Consider the following 25,200-nt stretch of genomic DNA (forward strand, 5'->3'; position numbering starts at 1 on the left):
ACATTGAGGAATGCGCCCGGGCGATCGGAAGCTCCTACCATAGTAAACCCCGGCACGCGGACGCCTGGAGGTCCCGGCGGTGGTGACGACCCCCGACGCGGCGCTTGGCTGCATCCCCCGATCGTCCCGATCCCATGGGAAGCATAACCCCCTGGTGCCACAAAGTCTCTGGAGGTGTGGGTGGCCCTCGTTCCGGATCCTCGTCAACCAGACGGACCTGCCCGGCCTGGCGCCGAGTGTCTCCGCCTCCTCCTCAGCGCTCTCAGACGACACGGTGGTGGCGCGAACCGAACCTGTGGAGATCCACCTGGCCCTGGAGAAGAGGATCACCGGCCTGTATCCCGAGGGCCGCCATTCGGGAGAGTTATAGTCGGCGCCCGCACTCGGTGGCACCTTTATCTGAGCCCACACTGTGCGCTTCCCGCGATATGGGGAAGCCGAGAGGGGCCAAGGGGCCCACCCCGGCCGCCTCTGACTCGGAGACCCCAGACAAGGAGGGCAGCGGCAACCCGGGGGACACTGGTGGCGCACCGCTGCAGCAACAGTTTGATCGCGTCCTGGAAGCGATTGCGACCACACGCTCGGCCCTTCAGCAGGACATTGCCCAGGTGGCGACGAGTCTGGGCCTCCTCAGGGCGGATCATGGCAAGCTATCGGACAGGGTCAAAGAAGTAGAAGGCTCGGTGAAAACCTTGGAGCCGGCGCAGCGAACCCTGGCCGCGGCAATGAAAGATGCTCTAACCCGGATTTCTGCCCTGGAACAGCGAGCGGAGGATGCGGAAGGCCGTAACAGGCGCAACAACATCCGAGTGGTAGGCCTTCCGGAGAGGATCGAGGATGGCGACATGGTGGCCTACTTGGAGGCCTGGCTCCGAGACACGGTAGCCCCGGAGGGCCTATCCTCTTTCTACACCCTTGAACGGGCTCATAGAGTCCCAGCACGGCCACCGCAACTGGGCCGGGCGCCGCGCCCGGTGGTGGCGCGCCTCCTACATTTTCGCGACAGGGACCTCATCCTCAATGCCGCTAGACATAATGGCCCTTTCAAGGTGGAGAACAGCCAGGTGAACATCTTCCCGGACTACACCTATGAAACCCAACGTAGGCGGTACTCATTCTTGGCGATCAAGCGCGAGCTCCGGAGCGAGGGCATTCAATACTCGCTCCTATTTCCTGCAAGGCTCCGCGTCATTGTAGATGACAAGACTCAGTTTTTTGATACCCCGGAGGATGCCTGTAACTGGCTTGAACTTTATAGAGCTGGGAAAGATGGCTTCGCCTCCACATCTCAGACAACTGCGGAGCCGGGACAGCGACGGCGGTCCACGAGGGTGCGGAGTCGCCGGGGCCGTTCAGGCGGCCCTACTACTGCAGAGACATCGACGGAGCGGAAAGGTGTATTGGAGGTGTTGTCTGCCCTGTCTGGGTCACGAGAGGGTGCCATCGCAGAAGAAGAGAACCCTGGTGACGAGGGGGCATCGACGGACTCGGAGAACTCGGTGACAGATAGTACCGGCACACCGGTGATTACACCAAAATCGGTTGAGGACCTTCTTGATGGACAGGGTTGACGGGGTGAGCTGTATCCTTTTGGGTGGGGGCCCGTAGCGGGGGTGGAGGGAGCCGATGGTTCAACATGATCACAGGAGAAGCGGGGGGTGGGGTGCCCTGCCTTTGCCCCGAGGGTTTCCGTTACTGGTTAGGGCTTGCTTTAGTCCTGGCAGCTAGGGCATCGAGGGCCCACTGCCACCGCCCAGCCCGCACCTGGCCCTTAAGGCCTTCCTACGGTGGCGACTGTAGGATTAGTTTGGGACGAGGGGGTTTCTTGAGGGCATGGTTTGGATGGGAACTAGATGGAGTTATTTGGGTCCTGTTCTGGGGAGGGTGGGCAGGGGTTTGGGTAACGTAAGATTTGTTGAGTTTTGGTTGGGGGATATGGCCGCCATCAGTGTTGGGGGGATTGTTGTTTGCCTATTGTTGAGACCCAGATGGGGAGACTTTGCACGCACAGTATGGGACAATGGCTGACGTTGCTAATGTGAAGTGTATTACTTGGAACGTGCGGGGGCTTCATACCATGTCTAGGCGGCACAAAGTCCACGCTTATTTAGTGCGTAGGGGAATACAAATGGCGCTACTGCAGGAGACCCATCTGAACAAAGCGGAAGGGGCGGCGCTACAGCGTAGATGGAGGGGACAGGTCTTCTACACGTCGTACTCAGCGTATGCCAGGGGGGCGCTAATCTGGATCCGGGCTGGGGTTCCCTTCCAGGTCACAAACTCAGTGGTAGATCCCGAGGGGCGTTACGTGGCCATCTCTGGTACTCTGGGGGGGAGGGACCTGAACGTTTGCTGTGTTTACGCACCTAACATGGACCAGATTGCCTTCCTTTCTAGGTTATCGGGCTCACTAGCCCACTTTTTCACGGGGCCCCTCCTGCTCGGTGGGGACTTCAATTCAGTGGTGGATGTGGAGACCGATCGCTCGCACCCGCCCCTCCCTGATTCTCCGGTCCGCCGCGTGGCCAAGGGCCGTAGAGACTGGCAGACACGATGGGGTTTGACGGATATTTGGAGAGCGCAACACCCCGACACTAGAGATTACTCCTATTTTTCGGGCCTTCACGAGTTGCATGTTCGGCTGGACGGGTTTCTTGGCTCGACTGAACTGGTTTCAGCGGCCATCCGTTCCGAATACTTGACTAGGACCATCTCGGACCATAACCCCCTCCTGCTGGCCCTTCGCTGGTTTCCGGGGGCGCCGGCGGTGCCCACCTGGAAGTTACGCCCTGAGATACTCGAGGACATTGTCTTCAGAGCGGACTTAGGTGATAAGATCGAGGAGTATTTCGCGTCCAACGGGGGCTCTGCGAGCTCGAGAGCGCTGGAATGGGACGCTTTTAAGGTGGTGGTGAGGGGTTATTGCATCACCAAGAAGGTAGGTATGAGGCGGGTTATCCTCGATGACTTGGAGGTGGCCGATCGGAAGCTTCGGGAGTTGGAACTCCGCCGCCCCGGGCACCCTGAACTCCAGGGACGCACGGCGGAGGCGAAGGAGGCGGTGGCGGCTGAGGTCGAGCGGCTGCGCTGCTTCGACTACAAGGCCTATACGGTTCGGTCCCTTGCAGAAGGGGATAAATCGAGTGCACTGCTGGCATGGCTGGCTAACCCTACGCGCCAGACCTCACTGACGACATCCATGCGTATGGCGAATGGGACCATGGTGCACACTCAACCGGAGATTCTAGGCTGCTACCGACACTACTACGATCAGTTGTATCGCAGTCGTGCTGCCAAAGACCCCGACCTTCTTGAGGACTATTTGGGACCCCTAGAGCTCCCGGTGGTGGAGCCTGATGTGGCGAAAGCCCTAGGTTCCGATATCGAACTGGGGGAGATCCGCAGCGCCATCAAAAGGATGGCGCGGAACAAGACCCCAGGACTAGACGGTCTTCCTGTGGAATTTTATGCGACCTATGCCGACCTTCTGGCTCCGAGACTGGTGATTGTTTATAGAGAGGCGAAGAGGCTTGGCCGACTGCCTGGCTCGATGCGTGAGGCCCTGGTGGTTCCCCTCCTCAAGCCGGGGCGAGACTCAACCGATCCGGCATCCTACCGGCCCTTATCGATGCTGACGGTCGATTATAAGATTCTGAGCAGCATCCTGGCCTCGAGACTAGTTGGCCACATGGCCTCCCTAGTGCATGAGGACCAGGCCGGGTTCATCCCCAAGCGCAATACAACAATGAACATCCGTAGGTTGTTCCGCTTGCTGGGTGAGCCGCTAATGGATGCTCCGTGCCCAGTGGTCCTGTCGGTGGACTTAGAGAAGGCGTTTGATAGCCTGGAATGGGACTACCTACACACGGTGTTGCGACGGTTTGGCCTCGGTGAGGGCTTCATCAGATGGACCGCGGTCTTGTACGCCTCCGTGTCGGCCAGGGTTCGGGCGGGCCCATTAATTTCCTCACAGTACCCAGTAGAGAGGGGCACGAGACAGGGCTGTTCGTTATCCCCACTTCTCTTTGCGCTGGCGGTGGAGCCCCTCGCAGTGCTACTCCGGTCGGGGGCGCATTACAGTGGTTTCTGGACCCCTTCGGGCCCGCACCATGTTTCGTTATATGCCGACGACCTATTACTCTTCCTTGAGGACCCAGTCGAGGCCCTACATGGAGCTAAGACGGCGCTCACGGCGTTCGGGGCGGTCTCGGGCCTACAGGTAAATTGGACCAAGACATGCCTCTTCCCGGTCCGTAGAGGCACCCCTAGTCCAGTCCTCAATGGAGGACTTAGATGGGAACCTGACTGTTTCAGATATCTGGGGGTGTACATTTATCATGATCCATCTGACCTCCTGGACGGAAACATCGCCAGATGCAGTCGAGCTCTACGGGGGAATATGGACTTCTGGGCTACACTGCCGCTTTCGTTGGCGGGGCGGGTCGCCCTCCTCAAAATGGTGGCTCTCCCCCGACTGCTATACTATTTCCGGGCGCTGCCAGTTTGGATCCCGCCAGCCACGTTTAGGCTCCTACGGTCGACGATGACCGGATTCCTTTGGGGCTCGGGCCGCCGTAGAGTGGCCCTTAAGACCCTGATGAGGCCGAAAGCCGAGGGTGGACTTGCGGTGCCGGATTTCGAGAAATACTATCTGGCGGCGCAGCTCCAGACCTTCACCCAGGAGGTTGCCAGGGAATTCCGAGGCCCGGAGGACAGGAGAGGTACAGGGATGGCCAGGCATGTCCTATCTTTCATAGCTCTACGCCAACGTTTGACCCTACAGGACCTGACGTTGGATGAAAAGACCATTCGCCTGTGTTGGAACCGGGCTCACGCCAGGGGCCAACTCCGAATACCGTATGCGCCGGAAATACCATTGGGGATGCTGACGGCGTTGCCCCATGGCGGGGATTGGTCACGATTGGCGGACTGGGAGGACGCGGGGTTGCAGTTGGTGGGGGATCTTTATGAGGCCGGGGTACTCTTGCCTTTCCAGGAGCTCATTGACCGCTTCGAGATTCCCCCAGGGGACTTCCTGTTGCACTCGGCCCTGGTCCGGGCGATCCAGGCGCATTGGAAAGGCGGACGGGAGGAACCTCCTACGTCTCCGGTGTGCCAATACGTCATGATGTCTGCGGGCACGGTGAAGGCGGTCACCTGCCTCTACGGTAGATTGATCAATGAAGGGTTGACCCCCCTTACGACCCTCAAGGCCCGTTGGGAGGCAGACATAGGCAAGGAAATCCCGGAAGCGACCTGGTCTCAGCTCGTGCGGCGAGCTTGGAAGGGGACGCGTCACGCCCGTTTTCAGTTGGTCCACTATTATGTACTCCATCGGGCATACCTGACCCCGGCGAAAATCCAACAATATTTCGCTACGAGCTCGGCAGCCTGCCCCAGATGCCCGGCGCCAGAGGCAGACCTCCTCCATATGTTGTGGGCCTGCCCGGGTCTATCCTCCTACTGGGTGGAGGTGGAGAAGACCCTGACGGAGGTGACGGGGAGACCCCTATCGGTTGATGCGGCGGTGGGACTGTTGCATTGGTTTCCACATACCCCCAAAAACAAAATTTCCAGTAAATTTATTGATTTAGGGCTTCTCTTGGCCAAACGAGAGGTGACCAGGAACTGGAAGGCACGAGCTGGTCCGACCGGGGGCAGATGGCATAGCGAACTATTGAAGTGGGCGGCGGGGGAGAGCACGCTGAGATATCAACTGGCTGGAAGACAACGTAACGAACGAGCACAGGAGACAGCGCTGGAATGGGAGACACTAGTGCAGGCCCTCAGAGACTATTGCGCCCCCAGCGACTCTGATAGTGAGATAACAGCGCGCCCTGAGTCCCGATAGGCGATGGTGTTTTCTGTTACTGATACGCTCATCTTGGGTCCTCTCACGAATCCTATTGCGGTTGCTACCATACACTGATGGCGGGGTTGGGTGGGGGAGGGATTTCTTTGCAAGTTAGTATTTTGTGGGTGGGACTTTCTTTTGGGTTTGGGGGCTTGTTTAGAAAAGCAGATGACGGACGGTGGATTATCCGGACCAGCCTTTCGCTCCTGCTGAACCCCCACTGGATTTTATTGCCCGACTTTTGAACTGTGGGCTGGATGATAATGTATAAAAACGTGCTGCGGGGGGTGGACGGGATGCAGTCGATTGATTTCAGTGTATTTTTGATGCTGGTCATATTTGTAACAGTTTCCTGATTCCTGCAATAAAAATATATTTCAAAAAAAAAAAATAATAATTTGGCGCCCGAATAGGTACCCCCCCCTTCCCCACTCGCCGGCGATGCTTCGCAGGTTTTGACCCCTTCTACAGCCGCGACGGAACCGTGCACGCCTGCGGGTTTTCCTGCTATCTCCCTCGGGCCCACGGAGGAGACGGAGACTGCGGTCCGGCATCCAGACGAGGCGGTGAGGAATGCGGAGGATCCCGACCAGAGCCCCTAGTCGAGAGAGCAAGGTCCGAGGTATTCAGAGGCCCACCTGTTCCGAAGCGCATGCGGCGCAGTAGCAGCCAGATGTTGTAGCGTTCCAGTCCAGTCCAGTTTCCGAGGCCTTCAGTTCTTGCTTCCCGGTGAGTACCGTTGTTGGGAACGCATCTAGACGGGTTCATTAATTTGTTCCCGGTCAAGACAGGTCTGGGTACACAGGCCTGGTCCAGACGTGTTCACTTAGGTGAATACGGTCCGACGTGTCTCTTTATGGGACCGGTATTGTCTGTACTGTTTTAGCAGTGCATCCAGTAATTTAGTAATTCAGTAATTCAGTAATTCAGCGATTCAGTATTCTAGTGTTGCAACTCGAGATTTCAGTGCTTATGTGTTTTCTATGTAACAGGTAATATGTTTTTATGTGGTTTTAATGTTGTGGTATGAATGACTGTTTTGCTATTCATTACTGTGTCTACTGTGTTCACGTTTAAAGTAATCCGACCATGCCACTGTTTTCAAAGTTACGTCAGATAGGGACCAGAAAAGGGATACTCGAAGAAGCAGTTCCTGTCCCGCCTAGGGACACTCCTGGACATTTTATGTACAATAAGCATGGCTTAGATGCCATACTGTATCTAGGTTTATGGGCAGATTATACCAAGGATCTGGAAGAAAAGTATAGATGGCCTGTCTCAGGGACATGGGATGCTGATTGCATCATGAGAGTAGAAGAAGTGTTATGGAAAAAGAAAGCCAGACAATCCCAGAAAAATGCCATAGAATTATGGCGTAAAGAAGCGCATAGAAGAACAGAAAAAGAACTCAGAAAAGCAGATCGAAGTAGAGAAGAATCCGAAAAAGCTAGGGAAAAAGAGTTACTCGAAGGAGAACGAGTCAGAATAGAACAACAAGACAGACAGAGAAATGCACTTATTACAGGACTGTATCCAGTTCTTGCCGAGGGCCTGCCTAGGGCGACCCCGGAAGCACCCCGTAACCTGCCACCACCATTGGTTCCGACTAAACTCCGTCACAAACAGACCGCAGCGGACATTTTCCTTTCTTCCTATTTAGATGACGTAGTTCCTGCATATACCAATGTTCACGTACCACCAGCTAATAATGTACAGCAACCTCTCCCACCTGTTCAAAACATACAGCAGCCTACTCCATCCGTACAGTCGGTCCAAGACATGTCACCTGCACCCCCTCAAGACACGACTTCCCCACCCGTTGTTATTCTCCCTCCTGTTACTACTGTCCCTGTCCCAACCATTCCTGTCACTACTATTACTACTGTTCCCGCTACTGTTGGTCCTCATAATCCGTTCAGTATACCGGCAGCCCGGGGTCCGGCATTACCTGCACCTACTTTCCAATTAATGACACCAGCAACATCATCACAACTAGGTGATGGTTACGCTTCCGCTTCAGGAGGCGCCGTAGGGGGGTCATCTTCGCACCCCGCCACAGACAGTTAGCTTTACAACGTACACCCAGGGCAGCGACATTCGCAGCCCTTAAAGAGTATGTTACAGACTGCAGATATGACCCAGTACCCGGCGAAGACGGGATGGTTCTATACTCATTACGTTTACGGCGAGTTGCAAACTATTTGGTTCTTTTACCAGAAATGGCTGACCATCTAGACAAAATATATAATTTTATAAGAACAGGAGAGAAACCAGAATGCATTCGCGAGGCCATGGCACATCAAAAAGTCGAGACACAAGGAATGATCTTACGGTTCCTGATAAATTGTCTAATACGGGAACGAGATCGGCCAGAGACAAGCAAAGAAGAAATGGATATGTTAGTATATTGGAGTAATAACATAACTGATGGTAAACATGATAGACAGAATAGCATAGAAGCCATGTACAGAAAGATTCGTAAAGAAATCGTAAAAATCCATGAACATGAGAAAGAAACCAGGGGAGCCGAGAAAGAGAGTGATAATTCAGAGGAGGAGGTAGATAGCACTGAAGAAGAAACGCCAGAAACGATGGCATACGTAGGTAGAGTGAAACTTCCCAAACAGTATTCTTTTGATAGACCTTTTGACAGACCCATTCGCCTAGAAAACAAGAAACGTTTCCTTTCTCCCATACCAGAACAATGTTCTCTTGAACATGTGTTTCAAAACACCGATAAATTACTGAAAGAAAGAATTGGTTACCATGAACTTAGTACAATGCGAGATCAGGAATTAGCACGGTCAGCAGTCCAATGGGCTGGAAATGATAGCATATATAAAGATGATTCAGTAGCACAAACGTTTTTGACCCTTTCCCCAGACGAACAGCGACTTGCTGGTATGTACATGATCCAGCATCTCATTTCACTATATGAGTCAGCATTCTGATCCAGGTCCTCTATATATTATATTGGAAGAATTACTCCTAAAAAGATGGAGAGGCCTAGGTACCGATTTAATTAATATCATTCTAGAACAACGACACAAATACAGAACTTTCTTGACTCCACATTTCGTTTCTGTCCCACCCCCAGTAAGACAACCATTCCATATGGATAGACCGAATCCCTTACGAGAAGTGCACCCCGTCCAGGCCGCAGGGGGTACGCTTCAGCGAGTATTTGTATACACACCCTTAAGTAAAATGGAACTATTAGAAATGAAGAAAATAGTGCCCTGTCATGATAAAGATCCGGCAGGTTTTCACCGTGAAATAAAAGACATGTTACTCATGGGAGATTATACATATTCCGACATTCTGAAAATGTTAAAGGTATTGTTACCGGCTGGTATCTACGAAAAACTGAAAGAGAAAGAATGGGAGGTGGGAGATAAAAAGATTAATTGGGCTGAATTAGAAGGCGAAGAAAATACACGAGTTCCAGGTACTGGTCTTGGGGAAAAAGCTAAAGCATTACCAGGATTATTAGTACAGGTTTTGCCGAGGTTATTGACAATTAAAAAGGAAGACTGGGATGCAATCTCAGCCTGCAAACAGAAACAAGACGAAGACACTAGTGATTTTTATTCTAGATTCGAGAAATGGTTCATTATAAATAGTGGCCTGAAAACAAGTAGCGAATCATATCCACATCTTTTTGTAACCAAATTGGTTGAGAATTCCTTACCACAAGTTAAAAATAGAGTACTGAAAGTCGAGAGCACATGGCAAGCAAATACCCCTTCTCAAATGTTACAAATGCTACAATACCACCAGAACAGAATTAGAGAGGAACATGATCTTGAACAGAGACGTATGAGAGACACGAAAATGAAAGTACTAGTTGCCTAATCTGTTGCAGCTGACGGTCATAAAAAGGGTACAGCACCGCCAGGTCAATCTGCAGCTCCCGTTAAAGGGAACTGCAACTATTGTAAACAGCCAGGTCATTACATAAATGAGTGTTTGGTTTTGAAACACAATATTGCTACAGGCAAAACGAAAGAGAGACCGCGTCCACCTAGACCAGAACACGTTCCACAGAATATACCACAGAATACGCAACCACCTCCACAGCAAGCACAACAGACAGTAGCTGTGCCCCAACCCCAACCTATTGCTGCCACGCAACATGTCACACAACAAATGTACCAGTATGCACAGTCAGATTACCCCGATTATCAGCAGTACACATGAAACAGCCTAGAGAGGGAGGTTGGCTTGCCCCTCATCGAGGTTCCTGTAGATCAAGATGGTCCCTATGTACATAGTCAGGTATTAGGGAAAGACAGAAATTTTTTGATTGACACAGGGGCGAGCAGAACTACCATTAGTCATGACGAGGTTCCAGGGGCACCCCTCTCAGGCTCACAGAATGTTTCCCTGGGTTTTTCAGGAAAGCCTATTGTTAATGAAGTGTCAAAGCCAGTTTCTCTTGAAGTTGGTCCATTGTCCCGTACTACGGACTTGTTACTTACAAAAGCATGTCCTGAAAATCTGCTTGGTATTAAAACGTTGAAAGCACTAGGTGCTGTAATATGTTGTTCTCCGGAAGGAGTAAGATTGTTCCTACGTGACTTTAAAGGTCATTATGTGTTACGAGATTTTGATCCCAGATTGCAGAATGTACCAAAACATTTATGGGCACAAGGTCCAACTGATGTAGGTTGTATGCACATTACACCGTATCGTGTCACTCTCAAGCAAGGAGTTGTACTGCCCCGAATCCGACAATACAAATTGCCACCCGAGGCTGTAACAGCCTTACTGAAGATTATTGACGAGCTCATTGCCCAAGGAGTAGTTATTGAAACTGACTCCAATGTATGCAATTCCCCGATCATTCCAATTCTTAAACAAACTGACCCAAATGCACCACCAGTCTACCGATTGGTGATTGATCTTCGAGAACTGAATAAATGCATTGTTCCACAGTACCCGGTAGTGCCAGACATATCTTCTCTTTTGACGGCTATTGATTCCGAAGCAGCGTTCTTTACTGTAATCGATCTCAAGAACGCTTTCTTTAGTGTTCCCATTCATCCTGAAAGCCAGTATTTATTCGGATTCTCTTTAAATGGCCGAAGCTTCAAATTTGCACGTGCACCTCAAGGGTTCACAGAAAGTCCTAGCATCTATAGTCAGGCACTGAAAAGACAACTAGACAGTATCCACATGCCTGCTGACACTGCTCTGCTGCAATACGTAGATGACTTGTTGATTACTGCACGGACCGAACGTGACTGCGAGCACGAGTCACTGACTGTCTTGTATTTCTTGGCCGAAAAGGGGCATAAAGTGTCCCCTTCGAAGCTACAATTCCGCATTCAGTTAATCGCACATCTGCCACAACCCAAGACACTAAAGGAGGTACGGGCCTTTATTGGCCTCACTTCTTACTGCAGACAATGGATTCCCCAGTATGCATATCTAGCTAAACCACTCATACAGTTGACAACACAGGAGGCAGCGACTTCGACTGTCCTCCCTTGGACTCAGGAACATACACAAGCTTTTGACGAGTTAAAGGAAGCCTTATGTAAAGCACCAGTTTTAGCGACACCATGTTACAGAAAACCTTTTACACTTTTTGTTATTGAACGCGATGGCACAGCATTATCTGTACTCACACAAGATCAAGCAGGACACCATAAGCCTTGTGCTTATTTTTCTAGTACATTGGATCCAGTGGCCCAGGCTCTGCCTGCGTGCCTCAAATCAGTTGCAGCGACAGCTCTAGCAATCAGACAAAGTGATTCCATAGTGTTAGGACACCCCCTGACAGTACAAGTTCCACACTCGGTAGAAGTTCTTCTGAACCGTACCCAGACTCAGCACTTGACCATAGCAAGACTGACAGGATATGAATTGACATTGTTTCAGCCACACATAGAGATCAGACGATGCAACACATTAAATCCTGCCACATTGTTACCCTCGAGCACAACTGATCTGACACCACATGACTGTGTAGAAGTCATCAATACTGTAACGAAGCCCAGACAAGACTTGACAGACATTGCACTACCCGACCCCGACCTGACACTTTACGTGGATGGTTCATGTATGAGAACAAGCACAGGAGAGTTAGTGGCCGCCTATGCAGTGACCACTGAAACTGAAGTCATAGAAACACATCGTATTGACACCTTGTCTGCTCAAGCAGCAGAACTCATTGCTCTGACCCAAGCCTGTATACTAGCCAAGAACAAGAAAGTAAACATATACACAGATTCACAGTATGCATTCGGAGTCGTTCACGACTTCGGTATCCTCTGGCAAGAGAGAGGTTTCTTAACTTCTCATGGCGCCAAGATACAGCATGGTCCCCTCATTCAAGCTCTGTTAGAAGCAATACACTTACCTGTATCCATCGCTATCATGAAGTGCAAAGCACACACTAAAGCCACCGACAACATTTCTCAGGGTAACGACCTGGCAGATCGAACAGCTAAACTCACAGCTCAGACAGACATCCCAACGGACATGACAAAGATTGACGTGACATCACAGACACATTGTATGGCAGTGAAGGATCCCATTCTAGACGTACTCGACATACAGACACATGCTACTCCCGACGAAATCAAGAAATGGACTGAACAAGGAGGGATCCAGACAGATCAGGGATGGATGACGAAGGGAAAAGCCACATGGTTCCTCCCCGACTCTATGGTTCAAGTAATCATTAACACAGCACATAGTCCAGCACACTTAGGAGAAAAAGCCATGTTAGACAGCATTCAAAACCTCTGGTTCAATAAACATTTACGAGCAGCAGCAAAACAGAAAGTGCGTACCTGCATGATCTGTTGTCAGTTCAATCCAGGCAAAGGTGTTCCCGTGGAACAAGGAGGATTCCATCCTCCTGACCATCCTTTTGAAGTCGTCCAGATGGATTATATCCAGATGGACAGATGTAGAGGTTTTAAATATGTCCTCGTAGTTGTATGTGCCCTTTCCCGATGGACAGAAGCATATCCAGTCCCAGATTACACTGCCGCGACCACTGCCAAGCAGTTGGTTCGTGAATTCTTCCCGCGATACGGCTTGCCCCGTGTCGTATACTCAGATAATGGACAACCATTCTCGTCCGAGCTCATGAAACAGGTATCCCTCCTGTTAGGTTACCAGTGGCAGTTCCACTGCGTACGACATCCTGAAGCAGCTGGTCTCGTAGAGAGACATAATCAGACCCTGAAGACACGTTTAGCCAAAGTATGTGCAGAAAAAGGCGTAGATTGGATAGTAGCTTTGCCAGTTGCCCTCTTCTATATGCGCATGGTTGCTCATTCCAGAACCGGACTATCTCCTTATGAGGTGGTTTTTGGGCGGCCTCCCAATATGTGGGGTACGCCTATGCCTCGTAAAATTACTGATGTTGACTGTAATATGCTGACAGATTACCTAGCTTCCTTGATGTCTGCACTACAATCATGTCGTTCACAGGTTGCAGCTGCCTTCCCGGACAACACCCAAGTAAAATCGCATGAAGTCGTTCCGGGTGATCTGGTGTTTGTGAAGAACTTTGATCGTTCAAGTCCGCTGGAGCCGAGGTGGAAACAGCCGAAGTTGGTGTTGATGACGACGAGGACCGCGGTCAAATTGGAATGCCGGAAGGGGTGGCTACACTCCAGCCACATTAAAAAATTCACGGACTGTGTCCAGAAACTCCGATTAAAGACTGCCCCCTATCGGACTCTGACTCTAAACTCCCCCTGATGGAGAAAACTCCTCAACAGGAGTATCGTTCCAAGCTAAGGTCAAGTAAGTCAGACAGCGTTTAATTGTTTAAGTCCCCCCCTGGGTGAAGCGGTTAGACAGGTTTCTGACATGTATAAGATAGACCCAAGAAGTCAGAGAGATAGGCGTATCAAGAAACGAGAATACTGTAAAAATGTGCACAGTCGATGTGTAATAACATTAATTTTCATGTTTCTTCTGAGTCTTACGATCATATGCATAAGTCTAATGCTACATATTTTTTTCCCTCTTGATTCACGTATACATGCTTCCTCCAATGACACTGTAGAGCACTCTTTTAGCGACCTGCCCCCACATGAACTTTCCTATCGATTAGCAATGCGCAACAATACATTCATTCGTATGTTACACCATACTCATCAGGCCAGCAATGCCACCAATTGCTGGGTATGTGGCAGACTCCCACCTTATCAGAAATACAAGGGAGCTCTGCCTCTCTTTCCTTACCCGTTTACACATAATGGTTCATGTGGTGCATGGTTTACTTTAATGTCCTCCCTAGACAGTAAGTCCAAAGTTTCCCAAGGCAATTGGATTTGGGGGAACCTGAATACAGTCATGAATAAAGCATGTTTCCCAGATTCAGACGGTCTTCCCCAAAGGAAAGGGACCGATCTAGAAAATGAAGTGTATAAATTAGGTAAATTTTCCCTCAATCTTATGATCCTGAACGTCCAGTCCGAGACTAATTCGAACTTACCGTTTATTTCAGTTTTGCCAGTGAAAGGTGAATTATGCGTCAGGAAGAATGGCTCAGTACATCTAGGACACAGTGATTGTAATACTGTGGTCGAATTCAGTGACAAAGGCAAGTCTACTTTCAAAGCCTCTCGCCATTCTTATTTCATTTGTGGTCACACCGCTTATGTACATCTGTCCCTTGATTGGGATGGGACGTGTTATATTGTGTTCCTGTTGCCACCTGTTTTTCTAGCCCCACCTGATTATCATAGGAATTCACGGCTTGTGAATATTAGACATAGAAGAGACCTTCCTCCTGTTATTGATGATTCTGGTTCTACATGGTATTATGTTAAAGGATACTTCTGGTTTATAGGTCCTGTCCAGAACAGTAAGATAATACGCAGGTTAACGAGAACACTTGAAATGGTAGTGAACGAAACTACTTTTGCTTTAGGTAACCTGACCGAAGAGCAATCTGCTATGAGACTTGTTGTTCTTCAAAATCGCCTTGTCCTTGACGTCATCCTGGCCGATAGGGGCGGGGCTTGTAGAGTCATCGGATCCAGTTGTTGCGTGTTTATTCCTAATAACGCGCCGTCCATGTATAAAGCCATCACACGGCTTCACGAAATTGCTCACCTGATTCACCAGAATCCAGGCTCCTGGACTTGGTCCGGTTGGCTCTGGAGTGTGATATCCGCTTGGGGATGGAAATTGTTATCATTCCTAGGAATAATATTGGTCATAGTATTCAGTTGTCTCTATCTGCAATGTGGGCCAGCGATTTGCGGCTTGTGCGCCACAGCCTGTATTCCAGGTCCAAGTTCCCGTTCCCGAATGATAAAAGATGAACAAATGATGTTATATGAACAGATAGATAGTCTTATGAATATAGATATATCTTAAAGGGTTTGGTAGGGGCCAAGGAGGGAATGAGGTAATAGAAAATTCCAGGTAACCAATGTGTCCCCCACTCGCACCCTATCCATGCACCCATGTTCCTTGTATGTCGTGTAACTTCTATTCTATTCTTGCCAGAGAGACGCAAATACATTTGCGTCCAACGTTAACATGTCAGCTATCCAACCATGCATGAATATCCCGTTAATTAGGCTTCTAGGCCTATGGTGCCAACGTCTTTACATGGTGCATTTTCACGTTTTTCCTCCACGTTTTCTGGTCCAGTCGAGTTAGGCCCTTAAACGAGGCTCCGAGTTCATTCTCCCTCTGAAAGCTGCCGTTTAGGTATGCATCCCTGACCTCTGCCTTACTTCCTGCCTCAGACGAGCGGTGCCCGGCTCGGCCTGGTTCGCTTGCCAAGATGATGTTTTACCTACAAGTTATCTGTTCAGCCTCCTCGAAAACACATTCCAGTCTAGTGAAATAGGTAAACATATTCCCGGCTGCAGAGCAAAGGGCCCTGCCTCCCTGCTTTCCCGTCTCCATGCAAGTAATTTACTGCTCCTGTCACCATGGTAGGCCCATGGCCCCCGCACTCTACATGAAGATCCGTATGCACGCACTAGCATTCAGTGTTGAACGGCCCTTGCCCGAGAGACCTTTTACTCCAGACACTACATCCTCCAAACATACGATATCAGATATGCTATAGGTACAGGTCGTTTTGACACCCCAGACATTAGTCTCGTCTACTCGTGCAAAAGTCAAAGCCCCCAGTTCTCCCCGGTTACACGTCATGCTCAGCTGCGCGCGCATATAGGTCATAAGTTTCTGCTGATTCTGCAACTTTCTCTATGCATCCACCCACTTGTGACGTTTTATGTGACGATTCTCTGACATGTCCAGTGCACGCCCATGTGTACGCCTTCTTACACGCCTCCTGTTACGCACATGTGTTCTTATCACCTCTTTTCACCTGTTACGCCTACTGTATTCACTTCCATGTATACTGTTTTACTATATATAATGTGTGATGCTAATAAAATGTTGAATGTCCCTTCCTGAACCTGAGTGGTGATGGAACCCGATGTCCCATGCTTCGAAGCATTATATTAAAGCCCGTATGACTCAGATACCACGGACTCTGCCTCTCATTTGAGCTATCCTTATGACTTGTAATTATATGGCAAAAACTATACGGTAATATACAATTTACCACAGCGGTCCCGCAAGCGACTCGAGCTTCGGCAGGCTGCCCCGTGCCGCTCGAGGTCCCGGTCCAAAAGGAGGTCGAGGGACCGGTCGCGGGGCCGAAGCCCCCTCAGTTCCGGGAGTAGTCATCGGTCTTCGGCTCGAAGTCCTCAGGTAAGAGGCACAAGAAGTCGAAGAGGCACCATCGCTCTTCTGACTCCCCCGACGCTCGCGCGGTCGAGGGTGCGGAGCCGCGCCCTGCCCCACATCCGCCGGTCCCTGGGCAGGACTCGACGTCTGGGGAGATTGCGGACTTCCTCATGGCCATGAGGGCGCTCGCTCTCCCGTCGGGTTCCGCGGCGCCTTTGGGCCAAGCGGTTCCGACTGGGTCCCCACGCGGGCCAGTTACTTCTGCGCCGTCTGGGGCTTCGGCCTCGGCGCCGTCTGCGACTTTGGTCCCGACGCTGCAGGGTCCCTCTGGGTCCGGTTCCGGATCCGGGTCGTGACCAAATAGACTTAACGACCTTGCTGACGCCACCCCTCTGGTGTCGCCCCCGGTGCCGTCCCAGGACGACGTCGGAGCGGCGCCGCTCTGCGCCGTATTCGACGCCGCTAGATTTTTATTTCAATGACCCAGCCCCATCTTTTGAGCCGGAGTACCAGGCTGTGGGTGATGAGGAGGTTCGGGAGGGGTCTGAGGACCCTCTGGCACGGGAGTGTCAGTCTTCTGTGGACTGGACAGAAGAGCTTGGGGAAGCCAGTGGGCTGGACACTTCGCCTGACACTGGCTTTGTCTCCCCTACTAGCGTGGCTACGGAGGAGGGGGCTGCTTATAGCGTGGTTCTGATGAGGGCAGCCAAGGCCCTGGGCCTTGAGCTCCCCTTCGCGGCCGTGAGGACTAACCACCTCACTGAGGTCCTTAAACCGCAGTCAAGCTCGGCCGAGCCTCTGCTGCTGTTTAATGAGGCCTTGTCAGACGTTCTTCTGGGCACTTGGTCCAGGCCTGCCACAGGACAGCCTGTGGATAGGAACGTGGCCAGACGCCACCGCCCAGCTCCGGGTGACCCTTGCTTTCTGTCTACCCATCCCACCCCTGAGAGCCTGGTTATCCAGGCATCCAATTCCCAGACTGCATTCCCGTCGGCTCCCCCCGACCGGGAATCTAAGAGGGACGAGAATTATGGAAAAAAGATATTCTCCTCCCTAAGTTTGGGATTGTGGTCCGTTAATACTGCGTGCTTCTTAGGCCGCTACAACCACTCTCTGTGGGACATGGTCGCGGACGTGCTGCCACACTGCCCGTTGGAGGTACGGGCTAGACTCTGGCAAGCCCTGGTGAAGGGCCGGGATGCAGCACGATATTCCATCCGGTGTGGGCTGGACACTACAAACTCTCTGGGCAGAGCGATGTCAATGACGGTGGCGATTTGTCGTCACGCCTGGTTGAGGTCCGCCAATTTCTCGGCAGATGTCAAACACACACTTATGGACATGCCGTTCGATGGACGTCGCCTCTTTGGCGACAAGGCAGACCATGCGCTTGAGCGCTTTAAGGACTCCATGGTTACGGCCAAGTCCTTGGGCCTCTCGGCCCTGCGCCAGCAAATGGGTGCCTTTCGCTCCTTTCTTGGCCAAGGAAGGGGCGCCCCCACACGTGCCGCCAGCCACGCGCCGCAGGCTAACATCCAGCGCAGTGGCGGACATGGAAACCGCCGTGGCTGTGGTCGGGGTCCAAGGCGATGCCAGTCCACACCTACCCCTGCAGCATCCGCCTCAAAACCTTCCTAGTCCGTGCTTTCAGGCCCATGTGACGCCAGTGGGGGGCAGGGTTCGCCATCACCACTCCCACTGGCTCACCGTCACATCGGACAGGTGGGTGCTGCAAATCGTCTGAAGGGGCTACTCCCTCCCCTTCGAGACGACCCCTCAAGCCATGCCACCGCAACACCACCGCGTATCAGGGGATCATTTGCGAATTCTGCAGGAGGAAGTTTCGGCCCTCTTGGCCAAGGGGGCCATCAAGCGCGTTCCTGGGCCGGAAGTAGGGTGTGGTTGCTACTCCCACTACTTTCTGGTACCCAAGAAGGGCAAAGGGGGCCTACGTCATATCTTGGACCTACGAAACGTCAACGGCTTCCTCTGGAAGAGGAAGTTCAAAATGCCGACTCTGGCTCAGGTGTTAGCTGCCCTGGACCCAGGAGACTGGATGGTAGTGTTGGACTTGCAGGACGCCTATTTCCACATCCCCGTCCTGCCGGCCCACCAGCGCTACCTGCGGTACACGGTAGGCCATGAGCGCTTTCAGTTTACCGTGCTCCCCTTCAGCCTTACCAGCGCCCCATGGGTGTTCACGAAAGTGATGGCGGTGGTTGCAGCTCATCTGCGCAGGTTAGGGGTTTCAGTCTTCCCCTACCTCGACGACTGGTTGTTGAAGGTGGACTCGCCCCAGACAGTAGTCAGCCACCTCCAGACGACGGCAGACCTCTTTCACCAGCTGGGGTTCTCCATCAATGTGCCGAAGTCACACCTGTGTCCCTCTCAGATGCTCCTTTTCATCGGAGCAGTTCTCGACTCGGCGCAGTTTCGGGTTTACTCACCCGCACAGCGGGTTCGGGATATACAGGCTCTGATTCCTATCTTTCAGCCTTTATCCCGAGTCTCAGTCAGGTTGACGCTGCGGCTTATGGGGCTGATGGCTTCCTGCATCCTTCTGGTGCATCACGCCCATTGGCGGATGCGGGCTCTGCAGTGGGACCTGAAGTTTCAGTGGGCCCAACATCAGGGCAACCTGTCCGACCATGTCCTGATCTCGGAGGGCACTGCGAGACAGCTGCAGTGGTGGCTCACGGACCACGATTGGGTAAGCGGCAGATCACTCTCCCTTCCCCAACCGGAGCACGTAGTTGTGACGGACGCGTCCCTCCAGGGCTGTGGAGGCCACATGGGAGAGGCGGAGATGAGAGGCCTCTGGTCTCCGGCGGAGTCCCGGCTCCATATCAACCTTTTGGAGCTGCGGGCGATTAGTCTATCACTGAAGGCATTACTCCCCTCTGTCCCGGGGAGTGTAGTGCAGGTGTTCACGGACAACACCACCGCCATGTGGTACTGTAACAAACCGGGCGGGGTGAGGTCGTGGACCCTCTGCCAAGAGGCTCTGCGCCTTTGGCAATGGTTGGAACATCAGGGCATGACCCTGGCGGTTCAACACCTGGCAGGTTCTCTGAACGCCAGGGCGGACGAACTCAGCCACCGGTGCATGATGGATCACGAATGGCGTCTGAACTTTGACATGGCACAAGGTCTCTTTTCTGCAGTGGTGAGAGCCTTAGTTAGATCTATTCGCCACTGAAGAGAACGCGCAATGTCATCAGTTCTGCGCGTTGGAATTTCTAAGGCGACACTCGCTCGGAGACGCTTTTCGTCGCGAGTGGAGTTGTGGTCTGTTGTACGCCTTTCCGCCTATACCGCTTCTGCCCAGAGTGCTGAAGAAGATCAAGAGCGACCGGGCACAAGTCATCCTTGTGGCTCCGGACTGGGCATGAAGGTACTGGTATCCCAAGCTACTCAGTATGTCAGTCAATCCCCCGGTTCGTCTCCCTCTTACGGAGGACCTTCTGTCGCAGCAGCAGGGGACGGTCCTCCACTCGAACCTGTCCAGTCTCCACCTCCATGCTTGGAGATTGAGCGGCGACAGTTGAGGCCATTTGACTTGCCTCCTGAAGTCTGTAACATCATTCTGACAGCCAGGCACCCCTCCACAAAGTCGGTATACGCCTGTAGGTGGAACAGATTTGTGGCATGGGGCACAGTAAAGGCTGTGGATCCTCTCTCTGCCCCTCCTTCGGAGGTTCTCCTCTTCCTCTTTTCTCTTGCCCAGCAGGGCTCTGCTCTGGGCACTATCAAGGGCTACCTTTCTGCCCTTTCAGCCTTCCTACGGCTGCCTGACCAGCCATCTTTGTTCAAGTCCCCTACTGTAAGTCGATATCTGAAAGGCATCACACACACATTTCCACCTGTTCCCTTTGTGATGCCTCAGTGAGACTTGAACCTGGTTCTTACTTTTCTGATGTGCGCTCCCTTTGAGCCACTTCATAACTGTCCTCTTCACCTTCTTACTCTGAAGACTGCTTTCCTAGTTGCCATCACCTCTGCCAGGAGAGTGAGTGAGCTCCAGGCTTTATCCTCTAAACCTCCTTTCCTCTCTGTTCATCCGGACAAGGTTGTGTTACAGACGAGACCTTCGTTCCTGCTCAAGGTTGTCATGGCCGTCCACATCGGGCAGTCCATTACCTTGCCCACCTTCTTTCCGCCTCCGCATCCCTCGAAAGAGGAAGAGAGGCTCCACCGTCTGGACCCAAAACGTGCGCTCTCTTTCTATCTGGATCGCACACGCCAGTTCCGGGTGGATGACCAACTCTTTGTTGGTTACGTGGGCGCTAAGAAGGGAAAGGCTGTACACAAGCGGACCATCTCGCGGTGGATCATCATGTGTATCCAGGTGTGTTACTCCTTGGCTAAGAAGGAACTCCCTGTTGGGCTGAGGGCTCATTCCACTCGGGCCACGGCGACTACAACTGCCTTGGGCCAAGGAGTGCCCTTGCAGGACATTTGCCAGGCAACTACTTGGGCCTCGATGCACACGTTTGCAAGACACTATTGCCTGGACAGCCAAGTCCGGAGGGATGGCTTCTTTGGCCGTTCCGTCCTCCAGGACTTTCTGGTGTGATTATTGGTTCGCAGACCCCCAGGTTGGTATTGCTGGGGTATCTATTCTATTCTATTCTAAGGTAAGGAATCTATCACTAACGTCTCTTTCAGATGCACAAGTTACTACTTGTGTAACGATATATCTGTAAGAGACATTAGTTAGTGATAGATTCCTTACCGACCCACCCATCCTCCCCGTTCTACGAACGGATATCTAGGGTTACGGTCATCCCCTTTCAGGGCCCTAGTTTTAATGGCACCAGTGTTGGTTTTTAGCATGGCTCTGCGTTTCTGGCGCAGAAAATCTGTGGCTAAGAACTGACGTCAGCACGCGGAGGCGGCGCTGAAGTACTCCGACGTCATCACGACGCCGACGACGGACGCGGAGCCGCAGACAACGCCTACCGACGCACAAGGGTACTGCTACGCAAAACATTTCCGGATCCAGTTTGACGCCTTGGGATATTCTAAGGTAAGGAAACTATCACTAACTAATGTCTTTTATAGATATATCGTTACACAAGTAGTAACTTGTGCGTTACCCCACTTTTTGTTTTGTTTACTAGTCTTGCTGGGATCCTGCTAATCAGGACCACAGCCACTGTTGTTCCTCCCTAAATTTGTCATGGTAAGTACTTTGGTACCTCCACAATTGGCTACTGGTGTAACCTTGTCAGGCACTAGTATATAGTTCTAAGGTACCCGGGGCATAGGTGCACCAGGGGTCTCCCATGGATGCAGCATGTATTCTGCGACTCGTGAGAGACCACTTAACTTTGACTACAGGCCTGCCATTGCAACCTGTGTAAGGTAGTACTGGCACCACTTGCTACAGATCTGTTTTCTTATCTGAGATCACTGCACCTAAAACCTATAAGTCACCCCTAAGGCGGACCTGTCAATCCTGAAGGCAGTGTGCTAGATTATAAGGGTGATGGTGTCCTCTCTAACAAACCCAAGAGTTCATTCTCCAGATTTTGTAAACCTGATCAGCCATTTTTATACATATAGCGACCATGCATCATTATGCGATGGCTAACTATATATTGGCTGTGCCGAACCTGGGCATGGTTTGTATCAAACATGTTGGAATCATACTACATCACCGTTATCGGTGTTGGAGGTGTCAGAGTCCTCCATTCTGAATCCTCAGGGTTGAATTGATGCTGTAAAGGGGCCCACCTCTGGACAACCCCAAGTCTGGCACATGTAAAACACAGACTATTGGGGTAATCGAGCTGGGGAAGGAAAGGGTAGGGACTGCTGGGAGGGAGATCTGTGGAAGACACAAAAGGCACAATATAAGCACCGGATCTAACTTCAATATCCTTCAGAGACAGTCAAATGTATTCAAACCCCTGATACAATATCTCCCACCCCTCACCTGTAAAAAACAAAGTTGTAACCTATCCGGTAGAAGAGAGCAGAGGGCTGTGGCAGGTTCACTTTAAGCAAATAGTGTATCTTGAATAGGAATCAAAATAACACACAGATTGGATATATACTTCAGGGATCTAATCATACAAGAAAAATACATAAGTCAAGCGCTCCCTGTATTCACCTACCAACTTGTGCTCGAGGTGAGACATAAACGCCATGCCTACAAATGGCACCAACCCTCTCTGAAGGCTCTCTCATATAGCAGGTAAAAATAAGAACATTATGAAAGTTTGCCTCTTGACTATTTGAGCAATCACTTCTTGTTATAGACAAAAAGGTTTTCTGCTAGTGACTGTTATGTCCACAATGTCACTAACATATAAAGCAACCAACCCAGGCATAATAGAATCGATTACTTCAGTATCCCTGCTGAAAATGATTTTCAGTATAGAGTACAGGTTATGGCATCAAGGAGCGTTTCTCTGAACAGAATCTGAATTCCCAAGGTATAACGAACCGCTCGAAGCAGGAGGTACAATAACCCAGAGACACAAGATACAAAGGACTCCTCTGCAAGAAGACCGGGTAACTGGTCTCCGCCAACAGAGGAGTTCGGGAGTTGTATTAGTGAAAACAAGGACTCCTCTGCAAGAGACCGAAAGACAGGTCTCCGCCAACAGAGAAGTGAGAACTAAAACTAAACTGGGAAGCACAGGCTCCTATGCGATATGATCGGATCGCCCAATCCCTGCCAACAAAGGAGATCGAGGAAGTAGCCTGGAACGCTGCTTGCCTCTAAAGCAGAAACTAGTACACTTTGGTGCGAGGACGCCCTCTTACCGCCCTTTACCGGGGAACTCCTTAACGATCCGCTTCGGGCGATTCCCTCAATTATCGTCAGGGAGCGTTCTCTCTGCGGTGTTTTACTTCCATGCGTGATGTCACCTCTCGCGTGAACCGCAAGGCATGCGGGGAATTGTAGTTTTGGCATGCCGTTGTCTCGAAATCCGCTCAACAAAAAACGACAGTAACTACCGGGGGCAGAACATGACGGGAGGTATGATTCCATGCACCCCTTGGGCTCCTCCGCGAAGCCCCCAGTACTCCTGGTAACAGGTGTTGCCAAGGATTTTTGGCTCTGCACGCCAAGAATCTTCGGACAACCAAAAGCTCTTGCTCTAGAATCTCTTCCTGCCAAGATCTTCATCCTCAACGCAATCTCTGCACACAACGCAATCTCTGCACAGTGGGCCTTCATCTTTGGTGAGCTGCTTGATGTCCTCTTGCGACTCCTGTGCCTTTGGCCTGTGGGTTTTCTTGAGGGTCTTCTCTTGCTTCAGTGGGCTTCCCTGTTTGCTCTGGGCCTACTCTGGCTCTCCTGCACTTAGTGAATCCCTTGAACTTTGCTGGTCCCAACGTTGCTCCTCTGTCTGTGGTTGCAGCCAAGGGTTGTTGGTGCTCCCGCGGGTCGTCATCCCCCTGGTACTTGACTTTCGATATGGGACAACTTGTGAACAGCTCTTGGTCTTCCTCAGCATCTGAAGGACCGGGTTTTGGAACCCAGTGGCGTCAGGGAGAACGCCTGATACCTTAGAGTTCCCCTGTCTTGGCAAACAGAGACACGGGATACTTCTTGATGACGTCAAAGACCAAAGTTTATTGGCTGCAACCAGGAACAGATCTACGAAGCACACTCGGGTGGTTCGTCAGAGACTGCACAAATTCAATAAGCGGAGCATGGTCTTTTATGCCAAAAATCAAGCCTCAGGCAACATTCCAAATTTACATTCGGTGCATACAAACTGACCAATGACAGTGTAACATTTCAAAAGTAGCATATGACGACAGTCCGAGACAATCCCTTTTTCCATTGTCCAGTCCACCAGAAATGACCAAGCAAATTCCTGGTTTCCTGTTCGATCAGGCCGGACAAACCCATCATAAACCCTTCAACCCAAATCAATGATTATGTCGTAAAGGAAAGGCAGAAGCAGATTGGAAAGGAGATAGAAAGGTGGGAGCAGTGTACCATAAACTCGGGCACGTCCTGCTCTTTAATCTTTATCAGACCAGCTGCTGAACAAGGAACTGGCTCAGCGAGGTCAGCCTCGGGCAAGGAGTCAGTTCGGCCAGGTCACCCAGGAGTCAGCTAAGGCGTACGTGTCTCAAGGACTCGCTCGGCCACAGTCATCAGGCCTATGTTAGGGCAACCACACAAAATGGCTGCCGTATACAAAATGGAACCCGGAGGTTCAAACTAAATCCTTGAATACAGAGTGTTCTGTAGTAGGGGATCTCTGTGTATAGTCATAATCTAGTGAATAGTCCCGCCCATGTGCGTGGACCCCGGCAATCAAAAATAATCTCTTAAATTGTCAAATCATGCAGAAACTGCAAAGACACTTAAGAGAGAATTTAAAGACAAATAATGCAGCCTATATCCACAGGCTACACTGTCCAGTACTTCAACTAGAAATTCCACCAAATAACACCACACATAATACAGTCAGCCCAGTTTCTACCATAGAGAAACTTGCCTCCACCAGTAAAAGACTCTGGAATGATAGAGAGGAAGGCATGGACAGACAAGCCCCATAGGCTGCCATTATGTGGCTTAAATAGGATACTGTGCCTTTAAGAGAGCTTTCTAGAACTTTCTCCCAGTATCCCAGAATGCATAGCAGGTCCCTCTACTTTCAGTTCTTTTTTCCGGCTCC

Source organism: Lissotriton vulgaris, chromosome 1_1 (genome assembly GCF_964263255.1).
Source record: "Lissotriton vulgaris chromosome 1_1, aLisVul1.2, whole genome shotgun sequence".
NCBI classification, from domain to species: domain Eukaryota; kingdom Metazoa; phylum Chordata; class Amphibia; order Caudata; family Salamandridae; genus Lissotriton; species Lissotriton vulgaris.